At 39.1% G+C, this 11,958-nt stretch overlaps 1 long non-coding RNA gene across 1 annotated transcript in view; it reads left to right on the forward strand.

Moving 5' to 3' along the window:
- Positions 1 to 9,250, forward strand: part of LOC149917455 (uncharacterized) — a 62,084-nt gene extending 52,834 nt beyond the window's left edge. Inside the window, exon 3 of the long non-coding RNA XR_016467720.1 lies at positions 7,727 to 9,250. This is a non-coding gene — a long non-coding RNA (uncharacterized LOC149917455). The remainder of the gene's footprint in view (positions 1 to 7,726) is intronic.
- Positions 9,251 to 11,958: the final 2,708 nt, after the last annotated feature.

Here is an 11,958-nt window from a genome sequence, read left to right on the forward strand (position 1 = left end):
GTGAAGCAGCCACAGCAAGTTGAATACAGTATTTACATGAAAGTCATTAGGTGGGCATTGGTAGAACTCAAAAAAAGATAGGTTAGTTTCTAAATTCTCTGGATTCCTTAAAAAGTATTGTGTGAAAGTAAAACAACTTTCTCTGCTTGATTATTTTTTGAAATAGGAGCTGTCTGCAAAAATACTGCAGTTTAAACTTTATACATGTAGAAAATTCTATCATTAGCCCTATAGAACAGTCAGTCTCCAGTGAAATGCAATCTCTGCTGGATGAATTTTAGGAGATCTTTTCTGAAAAATACATTTTCATCTCAGAAGCACCTAGAGTTCAGAAGAGAAAGAAGTCTGCAAGGACCCTGCTCTGGTGAGTAGCTGTATAGAACAGAGTAATGGTTGTAGTTCTCAAAGATTTTATAGGGAATGTACACCTTCCAAGATCTTGAATGCATGTGCTTCAAAGTGTACTTCTCCCTTCTCTGTTTTTCTTAAAAAGCAAAGCACTGTGGATTTCACATGGAAAGTATGTGATAATTTCAGCTTTATGGAGACATTTGTGTAACTACATGACTGCACGCTGCAGAGGACCTTGATGTAAGCCCAAGGCTAAGAAGGCCACATAAATAAACAGGGGAAATATTAGAAAGAAAAGTGAAGATAGAGCCCAGCAATAAACAAACAAACAAACAAACAAAAGAGTACCCCACAAAGAGATGGGGAAAAGTGAGGGGTAGAAACAAGAAGTTCTAAATTGATATTGATTACAAAGCTACTTTGTCATTCATGTTTGGGACTACAAGGGGAAAACAGCTTTTCTTAATGCTGCATGAACATTAATATTGATGGCTTCATAAAACTAAGTCTAGGTTTCTCAAGGGAGAGCAGCACAAACACTTCTCTGCCATTTAAAGCTGAAGTTCATATGGAGGAGAGTCACAAAAGTCTTCAGGCTGTATACCAGGGGTGTTCAATAGACCAAATATTTTTGGCGACATTCCTGCTCAGATGAGTATGTCAGTGCTGTTTGCTGGGTTATGTAACTGAGTATACTGGAGCAGAGGCAATGAAGCAGGAAGCCTGAAATGTTCCAAAAACCAACTGGGATTTCCCCTGCTTCTATTGTCACAGCATAACCACTATTTTTAATGTAACTTGTATAAATGAGTTTATTTGTCCTTTTCTAAACTTAGGCTGCTACTAAAGAATTCAGGCAATGCTGATGGGATTTTAAATGTGCTAGGCTGTAAGGGTGTTAATTGCATGTCCAGTGGGGAGAAAGCTGGGAGAGCACAGTCTTGCATGAGTTATGCACTAGTGTGATGCTTGGTGGGGGAGGGAGATACTTGGCTGTGGTGTGAAGGTAGTGGAAAGCCATCTAAAGCTGGGAACTGTGCTTGCATAAACCAAAAATTAATTTAGCAAAGGGACTGCACTGTAAAATGATGGAACAGGCAACGTGATGTAATTTGTTGTTACTGCAGAGGGATGGGATCCAGGATGCATTGATTTCCAGTGTTGTCCAAGCTACATGCAGAGGACTTAATCTTGCCAAGTACTAAATGTCTTCTTTCCTAGGTTCATGCCTATTCAGAATCTTTCACCAGCTTTTAACCAGCAATTTGAACTTATAGGTATTGTTCAAAATGTTGCTGGCTTGCAAACTAGAGGTTTTGCTGGGTTGGTGTTTCTGAGTTAAAAGAGTTACGTACACACACAGAAAGTCTTAAAAGTATTTTTTTTTGAAAACTGGCATCCAAGAAATTATACTTTTTTTGTGTGTTGTAATTACACGCTGCATCAGTATAAATCTTGTTACACATCTCTGCACGGTATTTCTGTACAAAATAAAAATACAAAGCAATGTTAGTTGTAATGTGGCTAGCTTGCTGAGGAAAGGACCCATTAACAATGACAGTAATAATACATTACTTACGTATGAAACTAGAACTTACAGTTCCCAGATCTTGATTCAGTGTATCTTCCTTTGGCCAAAGGATAAATTCGAAGGTAAAACAGAAAGAAAAATCTTAACTATGTCCATGGTTACTTGAATTCTAGTGTTGAGTACATGACCTAACATGTGAGTCAAGAATTTGGGAGAATGTGATGAGTACTAATACAATCTGTGAAGTTTGGAAGTGAATAACAAGTACTGCTATCTACTCAAATGATGGTTTTCCAGAGATTTATAATTTGTTCTATTGTTTTTGCAGCATATCCCATGCAGAATTCTGGCTCTAGTCCCAATGTCTCCACTAAGTTCCTTGTTTTATTGTTTGTTCTTCCCTCTCTCATTTCTGACCCTCACTCCTACCATCTTCCCATCATAAATTCTTGAGCCAATTTTTCTTTCTTTCCACAAACTTCCAGTTCCCGTTTCTACTGTGTTTTCCCAGTACTATCTTCATGTATTACATTCATACCCATTCGTAACCTGCAGCTTCATCCTCTACCTGTAACAGAAAGGAGAAAATGGGAGGGGAGGGGAGAGAAGGGGGAATAAAAGTCCAGATAAGATAAGTTCTCGGTCTTAATCTGTAACATTGCAGAAATGCAGCTATTGGTAGGAAAAGCTCTGTCACTCCTGGCTGAGAGTGTCATTGCACCTTTTGGAGTTCCAGCCACAAAGTGCTAGCAAGTCAGTCCCTCCTGAGCACTGATGTAGAGATCTTTTGAAGTCTTGGACCCTGGTTAAGCTTGCTAAGCTTCTCACTGAACTCAGGAAAGGGCATATTTACAACACAAAACCTGTCCCCTTACAAGTCTCAGTTCACTTCCCTGAGGTGTACAGTAGAGAAAGAGAAAAGGTGGTGAATAAACACAAGTCTGTGTAATCTGGCCCTGACTTTGGAGAATATGAGGAGAGACAGAGGGAATGAGTGAGTGAAGAAGGAAGGGAAGGAGCGAGAGAGGAAAGGTGGTTTCTAGCAAGTGTGAGTGCACAGAATAAAATAAGATGTGAAATTTCAACATTAAAATAGCAAACAGTCAACTTAGTTGCTAAGTTATAGCAACAGAATACAGGGTGCTTGACACAGAAAGTGTCAAGCAAACTTATTCACAGCTGATGCTATCAGTATCACCTCTTTTTAAATATGAGTTTACCATTTTAAAATTAGTGCAGTGTAAACAGCTGTAGAATTAATACAGCACTATGAAAAATTCTGACCCATTCATCTAGCAAGGTTTTGTTAGACTGCCAAATACATGAGTTTCATCTACAGTTTAAAACTCACAGATAATTCTTTCTCTGTGGGCCTGATCCTGCAAAGTGTCAATTACCCTCTATGGGAAGCCCCTGCCTAGTGTGTCAAATTATATGAATTGGTTTCTTGGCCCCTGGAGTGCAGATTCTCGATATATCAATTTTATTTGGATTCTATGTTTGGCATCTTAAATTTCCAATCTTTTGTCACTGTAATTTATGTTCTCATATATTCACTTTGCAGACACTGTTTCTGTTGATCACTTAAATTTTGGCATGACTCTGAGTAAAGCATTCAGCATTATATACTGCATACCAGATGTGGATTAACTAAATGGTGCTTGTGTTTCTAGAAACCAAGATCCAAAAACATACTTTAAGCATAATCATTCAAAAAGCATATTTAAAAATGTGACCTGTTGCTCGACCATTTGCCTGAAACAGTTTTACACAGTAAATTATTCAGTAGGAGATGATCGATATTTTGTAGATTTTCCCAAGTCCTTACTCTAAATGGCATACATTATTTCAATTTTTCTTTCATCTGAAGGATCACAAAGTGCTAGACGAACTACTCTGTTGAGCAGTGGAACATTTCTATGGTGAAATGTGGCAAATATTCAATGACAAACAGGAAATATGTGTGCCATTTAAAGACAGATTGAAACAAAACAACAACAAAAGACAGGCCAGGATCAGGCTTGAACTTCTGGGATGATTAACTCACTGGATTTGAACCTCCGTCTCACCTTATGCATCTCCAATCTTTTAACTAAATATCTTAGTTTGCTTACAAAAAGGAGAGGGCAGCACTATGGAAGCCAGGCAATGGCCTGAGAAGGTGCAGACTGTGCAAATATCACTGCAGAGCTCTGCCACTGCCTCTCAGTTCTGGTACTATTTTTGGCAGACAGACTCAGTTCTGGGTAGTTTTGCAATATAAATATACACTCCATTAAAACCAGCATTATTATTGATTGTAATTAAAAATATTCTAGGTTTAATGATGCTTCACCAAGTAGACATTGAAGTACATTCATTGCTAAGCGAGCTCTCAAAATCTGATTGTTCTAGCAGTAATGAAGGTAGACATTCCCTGCTGTCTGGGGCAGTCTGTAACGGCCCATGCACTTCAAAAAAATGCTTTCAGGCAAATGCTTTCAGCAAGCATTGTGCTGTGGATAAGGCATGGGAACTGCTCCAAACGTAGGGCTGTACAGCAGGACTGCCACATTTCTGATAGAACCCAGCAGTTTGGCAGAAGGTGCCCTTGTGCAGGTCTCTGCTTCTGAACTGATCCTGAGTAGATGAGCTCTGGGGTGCAATTCCATTTCTATCCTCTTTGGTCTCCAGACCAAAACTCCTGAGCTTCCCATCCTTCCAGTCGCCAAAGCCTGCAAGTACTACAGAGCCTTTTGTTTTCCTCCTTCTACCTTTCATACAAACCTTTCTAACCCCAAATCTCTTTTTCACTGAGATGAGTCTCCCTTCCAGCTTCTTGGTTTTCATTCTGCAACAGCTACAGTGACACCAGCTTATATCTTCTTGCTCTGTGCAGCCTTTACCCCGTAATCTTCTCTGAGGGTAGGAATGGAGAATATAAGCTGAAAAAAATAAAAAGGTGTATGTGCAATCTCACTGCAGCATGAAAGGAAGCAGGAGCAATAACGAAAAATGACAGCAAGAAAAGACAACACCACAAAGAATATGTAAGGAGTGAGCATGGGAGAGGTGGAGTTTGAGGAGCTGAGAGAAGACATGAATGTTGGTATAGGGTTCCAAGAGTTCAGATGATTTTGCTGAGATCAGAGATGAAGCACTAGAAGGAAACAGATGTGCTGAGTCTGTTTGTCACCTGTTACTGTGGAAGACCAAGGGAAAAGTAGAGCTTGGGTTGGGTTTACTTTCACCTAACCTGGTCTGAACAGCATTAAGCTGTGCTAGAAGGCAAGTGTTTGGTCAGTCAAATGCAAAAACATTTTCTTTTCAAAAATGTCTTTGTGAGCCACAGATAAGTAAACACAAGGAGAGGTTTGACAGACCTTTGTGCTTAGCCAGGGCACGTGTGTGTTGTGATGTACTGCCCGAGGCTTGCTGCTCAGTCCTGATGGCCTTGGTAAAGACAGATGATTTTAGCCTTATTATCCACACCAGCAGCTGACTCTTGTACAAGTATAAGGCAATAAGATGATTGCTCTCAATATAGCTATTGTTTGAATCCTGGTTATTTCTGTAGCCACAGTACGAGGTCACTATGGGTACCTTTTAGATATCTTCACATTTTACCTTTTTTCTTCTCACTTCCATTGTCGTGACACTAGAGGGTGACAAAGTTCCAAATGAGAATCACAGTGGAGCCATTTAGAACTGGAAACTAAAAATTAAGTGCAGTTTCTTAACACCTAGGTAAGTCTTTCAGTAGAACAGGCAAGAAGATTCAGTGTTGCTATTGACAGTTCAAGAGAAGTTAGTAATTCTTAATAGACAATCCTGAATCAGATTGTTTAGAATGAATAAAAATCTGTAACTAGATTTCCTGGGATTTTTGTAGGGCATAGTTAAAAAGAATGGAGTGCTACTGCAAATTCAGAGAAGTGAAGGGAAGTCTGCATTTTTAGAAGATGTGAAATGGAGAGAAGAGGAAAACATAATCAAACTGAGACACTAAAAGTACTGTTTCTAATAAGAACAACAGTTTTCAGTTCTGGAATTTGTTAAAGAAAAATAAAACTTGTGAATGTCGTACTGTTTACAAATGTGAATGCATTGGTTAGAAAATGCAGAAGTTCCAGTTCTTGCTCTAAGTATTGTATTCACAATAGTGAGGAAACCAACCTCCTTTTCTGGAAAGATCTCTTGCTCTGCTGCTGCCTTTTATGGGCATACATTTTATTTTGTATGTGAAAACAAGGTTTTGGTACCTCTTTGGTCTCTTGTAAACACATCTATGGTGAGAAATTCAGGATTAAATAGTCCATATTTTTGCTTCCCACTGCTATGGCAGGATATAGAAATATAAAACTCTACATCAAGTTTTCTGTCACTGAATATATGGTTTATTATGTATGGTAAATATTTTCATTATTTAAAAATGCTAAGAAATGACGCTATTGTATTTATTTCCCAGCTTTTGTTTGTAAGTTTAAAGTAACTATTTAAAATGCAATTTGCATTACATTCTCAGCTTTCAAAGCTTTATCATGAAACTGAATAGAAGCTGCAATGTACCAGCAGTCAGAAGTGTGTAAATCTCAGCTTTCATTTCTGCAAAATGTTTCCAGGCTGCAAGACGGTGGAAAAGGAGTGGTAAAAAATGAACCCAAATTTCCAACAGCTGAAGTGTAATGAGAAGAACATCACTTTGCAATTTTAAAACTTTATTTTAAATTTTATTATTACTTTATACTTTTTAGGCAAGCTTGTGATGTTTGGGCTCTTATTCATGACTTTCAGTGCTTGCTGATGGCAATAAGGCATGCAAATAGCATCAGTCTCCTCTAGCAGTCATCACTGACTACATTGAGGGATTTTCCCCACCCTTAAAAATGAGCAAAGGATGTGTAAACCAGTCCAATGGAAACTTTGGGATGAAATAAGAGTTTTGGTTAAAGATTCTGGCTCTTTTAATCGCTTGGCCAAAAGCAGTGATGTCTAGTGGTTAGAATAAGAGGCAGACATTTGCTGTCACCAGAACTGAGCCAGCACTTCACCTAACAGAGCCAAGCCTCCTTTGCTCTCCTCTCTCTCTGCACAGACACCAGCCATCTTGCGGCCTCCTGGTGTTGGAAGCATCCAAATAATTTTTGTGAGGACGGTATCTCTGGTAAAAGCAGATTTTATTCACGATTGCAATGGTGGGCGTCCCACAAGCAGGAGCGCGCCTGTGGACACAAGATGACAGTCTTTATACCCTGTTTTTCCCTTTATCCATCCCTCTGCCCTGTTTCTCCATTGGCTGGGTACTCTAGGTTCACAGTCTTATCACAGTTTACATTTGTTGATTCGTGTTTTATCTGGTGTCAGTCAGTAGCCATCCTGTTGTTTCCAAGATGTCTCAGTGCTCTTCTTGTCATATTGATATGGTGATTTTCTTCAAAGTCTTCCTTAAACAAAGAGCAGTGGGGGGGGAGAAGGAGGGGGGAAAGATGATGCCAGGCCTTCCGATGTCTCTTCAGGCGCTTCCTTGGGCATGCCATCACTTGTTCTCTGGTTTGGTCTCGTGCAGGATATTCTTGCAATGTGTATGACAAAATATACATATATACACCTATATACAGAGTGTGCATTCCTGGGAAGGATCGTCTAGAGAATAAGTGATGGAAGTTTTTTATTATGATGAAGTTTTTTATTTCATGATATAGATCATGAAATTAAAAAAAAAGTATTATCCAATTCTAATGCAGAAACAACATTTGATTTCCACACTGGGATCTGTAGTAGCTTTAGGCAGGTAAGCCAGGATGCCATTTGTGGGGCATCTGTGTGATAATGTGATGGAGATAATGTGCACTTCCCCTTCTGCAGGAGGGAAACCCCACACTGACTGCAGCACAGCCATTCCCTGCTCTGGATAACCCCAGTAGGAGAGCAGCCAGTCACCTTCTTCGGGATCTTCTCTGCAAAAAGCACCTTGATAGAGGACAAGAGAGTGGAAGAGAGGCCTCTTGCATGCTTTCACATTCCACCTTTCATTTCAGTTTTCTGTCTAAATTAGTATTCCTGCCATAAAACAAACTAACTTGTTTTGAGATCCTTTCAGTCCAACAGAAACAGTGGTAAAAGCAGGAAAGGAGAAGCTGCTGTTGCAGCCTAAGTGACAAGGCCTGCAGCCATCCTGTCTCACTGCAGGTGCCCAGCCAACACGCATGCACTGAGCTTGTAGCTGCCTTTGGCCTCGGGATATGCAGTGACCAGAAAGTGACTGAAGTCTTCATGCTTGAACTGGCCCCTGTGACCAAGTCTGACATTCACCATAAAGCCGTGCTTTGTGTTTTCCACACAAAGCTTCATGATGAAGTGTTCTTGTGAAAATATAAATGTAACATTTGTTTTGTGTAATCTTTTGAGTATACTAGCAGCTCTGTCCGAATCTGTTGTAAAAGAGGAGAGGGGAACCACCCAGCAGTGGGCCTGAGAGGAGGAGAATGGGTTGGTTACCTTTAGGTGACTCAAAGACACTGCCCTAGGAGAAGCAGCAGTAGCACTAAGGTAATCACACAGATGGGTTGTATACCCGCAGGTGGTTTTGGTGAACTGGGGAGAAATAACAGTAATGTGCTCAACATGCTGTCCGGAGAGAATAAGCTGCATTTGTATCTCAGACTGTATCCAAGGAAATGTAAATGGAAATCAATGAAAAGTGAAGTAACAAAAGTTCAGGGCAGATGAGCACATGATTTTGCTACAAAATCTGGGACATATCATATCTAGGACATTTGAAAAGAACTATAGTGAGACACCAAAAATCATGGTTAAAATAATCCTGTTGAGTAGGATAGAAGGGCTTTTATTTGCTTGCAACTTTGTGTTACAATATATAACCTTTTAAGCCTCATTGTCATTAAATGTCCGTGAATAAAAGAGAGTGTGGGACCTGAGGTATCCATTCTCCAGGCCAGGAAAGGCCACCTGTGTGGCTGCACACCCACTGCCGCAGGGCTCCCAGCTGGAGCACAGAGCCATGTCCCCATCGTGGGGAGCAGAGAGCAGAGAAGCACCCCAGGAGCCAGCTGTTATCCAGATTGCCATCTGCACATAGAAGCTACAGGGCCAACTCTGCTGCTGCTGCTGTCGATGTTATAAAGCAGTAGGCCACCAGATTTTTCAATGTGTGCTGTGCAAGTCTGGTTTTGCTCACACAAATGGTCCCTGGGAAAGATCTTTGGTATGTTTGACAGAAGCCTCCAGTGGAAGGCATGAATGCAGCATTTTGCCAGTTTATTTTATTCAACAAGCTTATTTTCTTTGCTGTTTAAAGGAAAATGCTTACTTCCTCCCAGACAGTTCCTGTCTGTGGCTATTCTATTTTTCATGATGAAGATGGGAAGCTTTTTTTACCTCAGTCTTGGACAGTTGCTTTTTGCTTGCTTTCTCCTCATTTTTCAGTACTTACCCTCCAAACCCCTCCCCCCCGCCCCCCCCCCCAAAAAAATTAAAAAAACAACCACAAAAAACCTGACAGTACATTGGTCTTCTCTCACCATTGTTTAGTATCTGTATCTTGGCATCTAGAATATTCTCCACCCTCCTCTAAGTGACATTTTGCCTCAGAATGGGTTGCAAATTGTTCATAGCATTATTAATGTCAGTGTTTTAAAAATTTGTCTAATCCTGTGCTTTGCATAGAAACTATGCAAACATGGTATATTTTCCTAGAACTATATTACATGCAGTTCTAAGTATACTTCATAAAGACATAGAAAATATACAATACAGAAAATCAGTAAGGACCTTGTAAACTGAGTGCATTTTTTAGACTCTGACAGTAGGAAGATGATACAGTTACTGTTTTTGATTTCTATGGCCAATAGAAGACTTCATCTTTTCTTGAAATGATCTGAATAAGCATTGTGACAAACCAGCATTTAATCTTGTGATGATAAAATTCTTAAATACATTGTTGTCATTCAGAAAGAAAACTTTGATCTTGAGCTTGTAAATAAAAAAGTCAGTTAGAAGTTGTTTCATAACTGTCAAGTGGTTTGATGGTTAGTGACATAATTTTTGCTGACATCTGCCATTTGTTGTCATTGCCACCTTTGTGAACTGGATTTTCTGTGATCCGTAGTCTTTATGTTGCTTCAGAAGCATGATTCATCTAAGGCTGATAACTGGGGCTTTGCCTGCTCTCAGACTGTTCCATGAAGCCTTAGTTGCTGGCATCTCCTCTGTCCCCTGCCTTAGTAGCACAAAGCACATGGATGAGGCTAGGCACTATTGTGCTCCACATAGCCTTATAGCAGCTTTGGCTTTAATAAGGGAGCCTTCAGATTACAAGAGGCACAAGGGTGATGCATATCAATTTTCTTCTTTCCTACTGCGTGGTCATTAAGGTTAGGTTGGTAAGAGTAGAGAATCCCATTGTATAGACAGAGAAGTCCAATAACACTTTTCAGGATTCTTCAGCTCATTTTACTGCTTAAACTAAGACTAATCTTCCTAGCATATTACAGAGCCTTCTTTTAAGCAAAGCCAAAGGAGTACACAGATTCAAGTATGATAGAAGAAGCCACTGTGAATCAACAAAAATGTTTGGGAAAGTTTCAAATAATGGATGACAAGTTAATGTACAAAAGTGCATCAGCCAAATCCTCATCTGGTTAGTATCACTTTATTTCTCTGAAACTGAAACCTCAAGATTCATTAACACCAGATGAAGATCTGGTCCTTGTCTGAATTTTTCCAGGCGGGAAGCTAATACTTCTGCTCTCAAATACTAGCCCAGTTCCTTAAATAAAATAAGGCAGCCCAAATTTCAGAAATAAGGGAGAGAGATATGAATGGTTTTCAAATTCAAACCAACAGTGGAAAGTTACTTCAGTCTAATCTGGAGGGATACCTATTACTTTTTCATAATGGTCAGATTAAGAAGGTAAATTAATTTTTTCTCAAACATAACTGATGGCAAAATAAGACTGTGTCAACAGGAGTTATGTGTAGGCTTTATTCAGTTTCTCATGTCTTCATAAGACTGTGAAATCTTTGTTGTTACAAATACACAGAGTAGTTGATATTAGTAAGAAAATAGAATTCATTGTTTGCATCTTGTCTGAAAGCAAAGTCCTATGGGGTTTCAGAAAAAAAAAAAAAAAAAAAAAAACCCTGAATTTTGACACATCTAGATAGGGTCTGAAAAATCTCTTATTCGTGAAAAAGAAACCAAGGTGTGAAAAAGTCAATTTTGTTTTTTCCCTGGAAAGCCTCTGCTGAAACTCTCTGAGAAAACTTTACTTGTAACTTTACAGGCATCAGGATGCAGGTCCTAGAAAAGAGACCTGCCTAGCATTGAAGAGATAATTCTAAGGTCTGTATAACAACCTCTTCCTTTTTATAAAGCATACAACATAGTTTTTTTTATTGGATTCTCTGTGAATTTTCTTAATTTAATTTTCTTAATGCAAATCTAACCCCATATATTTCCTTAAGTTCATGTAAGTTTGGCAAAGTTACACAGACTCTTTCCTCTGTCTGGTGGTGTGTGTGAGTAATATTAGCTATATTGTCCTATCACTAAGAGACACCCACTATATTTCCCATGTTACACATTGACAAATATTAATCAGAGTGTACATTTGCTTAGATTTATATATATTCTTATTAATGGATAATAAGCATCTTTAAAATAATGGATTCCTTGTGGAAAACCCCAGTATTTTTAGGGATCTGGACTGATTAGGCAAAACACAATAGTGGAGAATAGAAATCTTGAGCCCTAAGTCGTCCAAATGCATTGAAATCAAAACATTGCTTGTGTCCTTGCTGTAACATATAGGGCCAAGTAAGGTCAGTGAAAGTTTTGACTTCAGTGACACCAAGTAAAAGGGATGACAGATAGAAGGAATGTGCATTTTATAGCTTTGGGATTACTCAAGGGATTCACTTCTCACTACAAGTTTTGCTGATGAACATCATCAGAAACATCTAGTTTCTCATATCATCTAGTTTTCTTTTATACAACTCGCACTGTACCCATCCTTGTCAGACACTGGAATTTCATAAGTATCTTTCAATAATTTAATAAAAGAAACTTGCCTGAG

The sequence above is a fragment of the Phasianus colchicus genome, chromosome 6, assembly GCF_987193195.1.
Source record: "Phasianus colchicus chromosome 6, bPhaCol1.hap1.1, whole genome shotgun sequence".
NCBI classification, from domain to species: domain Eukaryota; kingdom Metazoa; phylum Chordata; class Aves; order Galliformes; family Phasianidae; genus Phasianus; species Phasianus colchicus.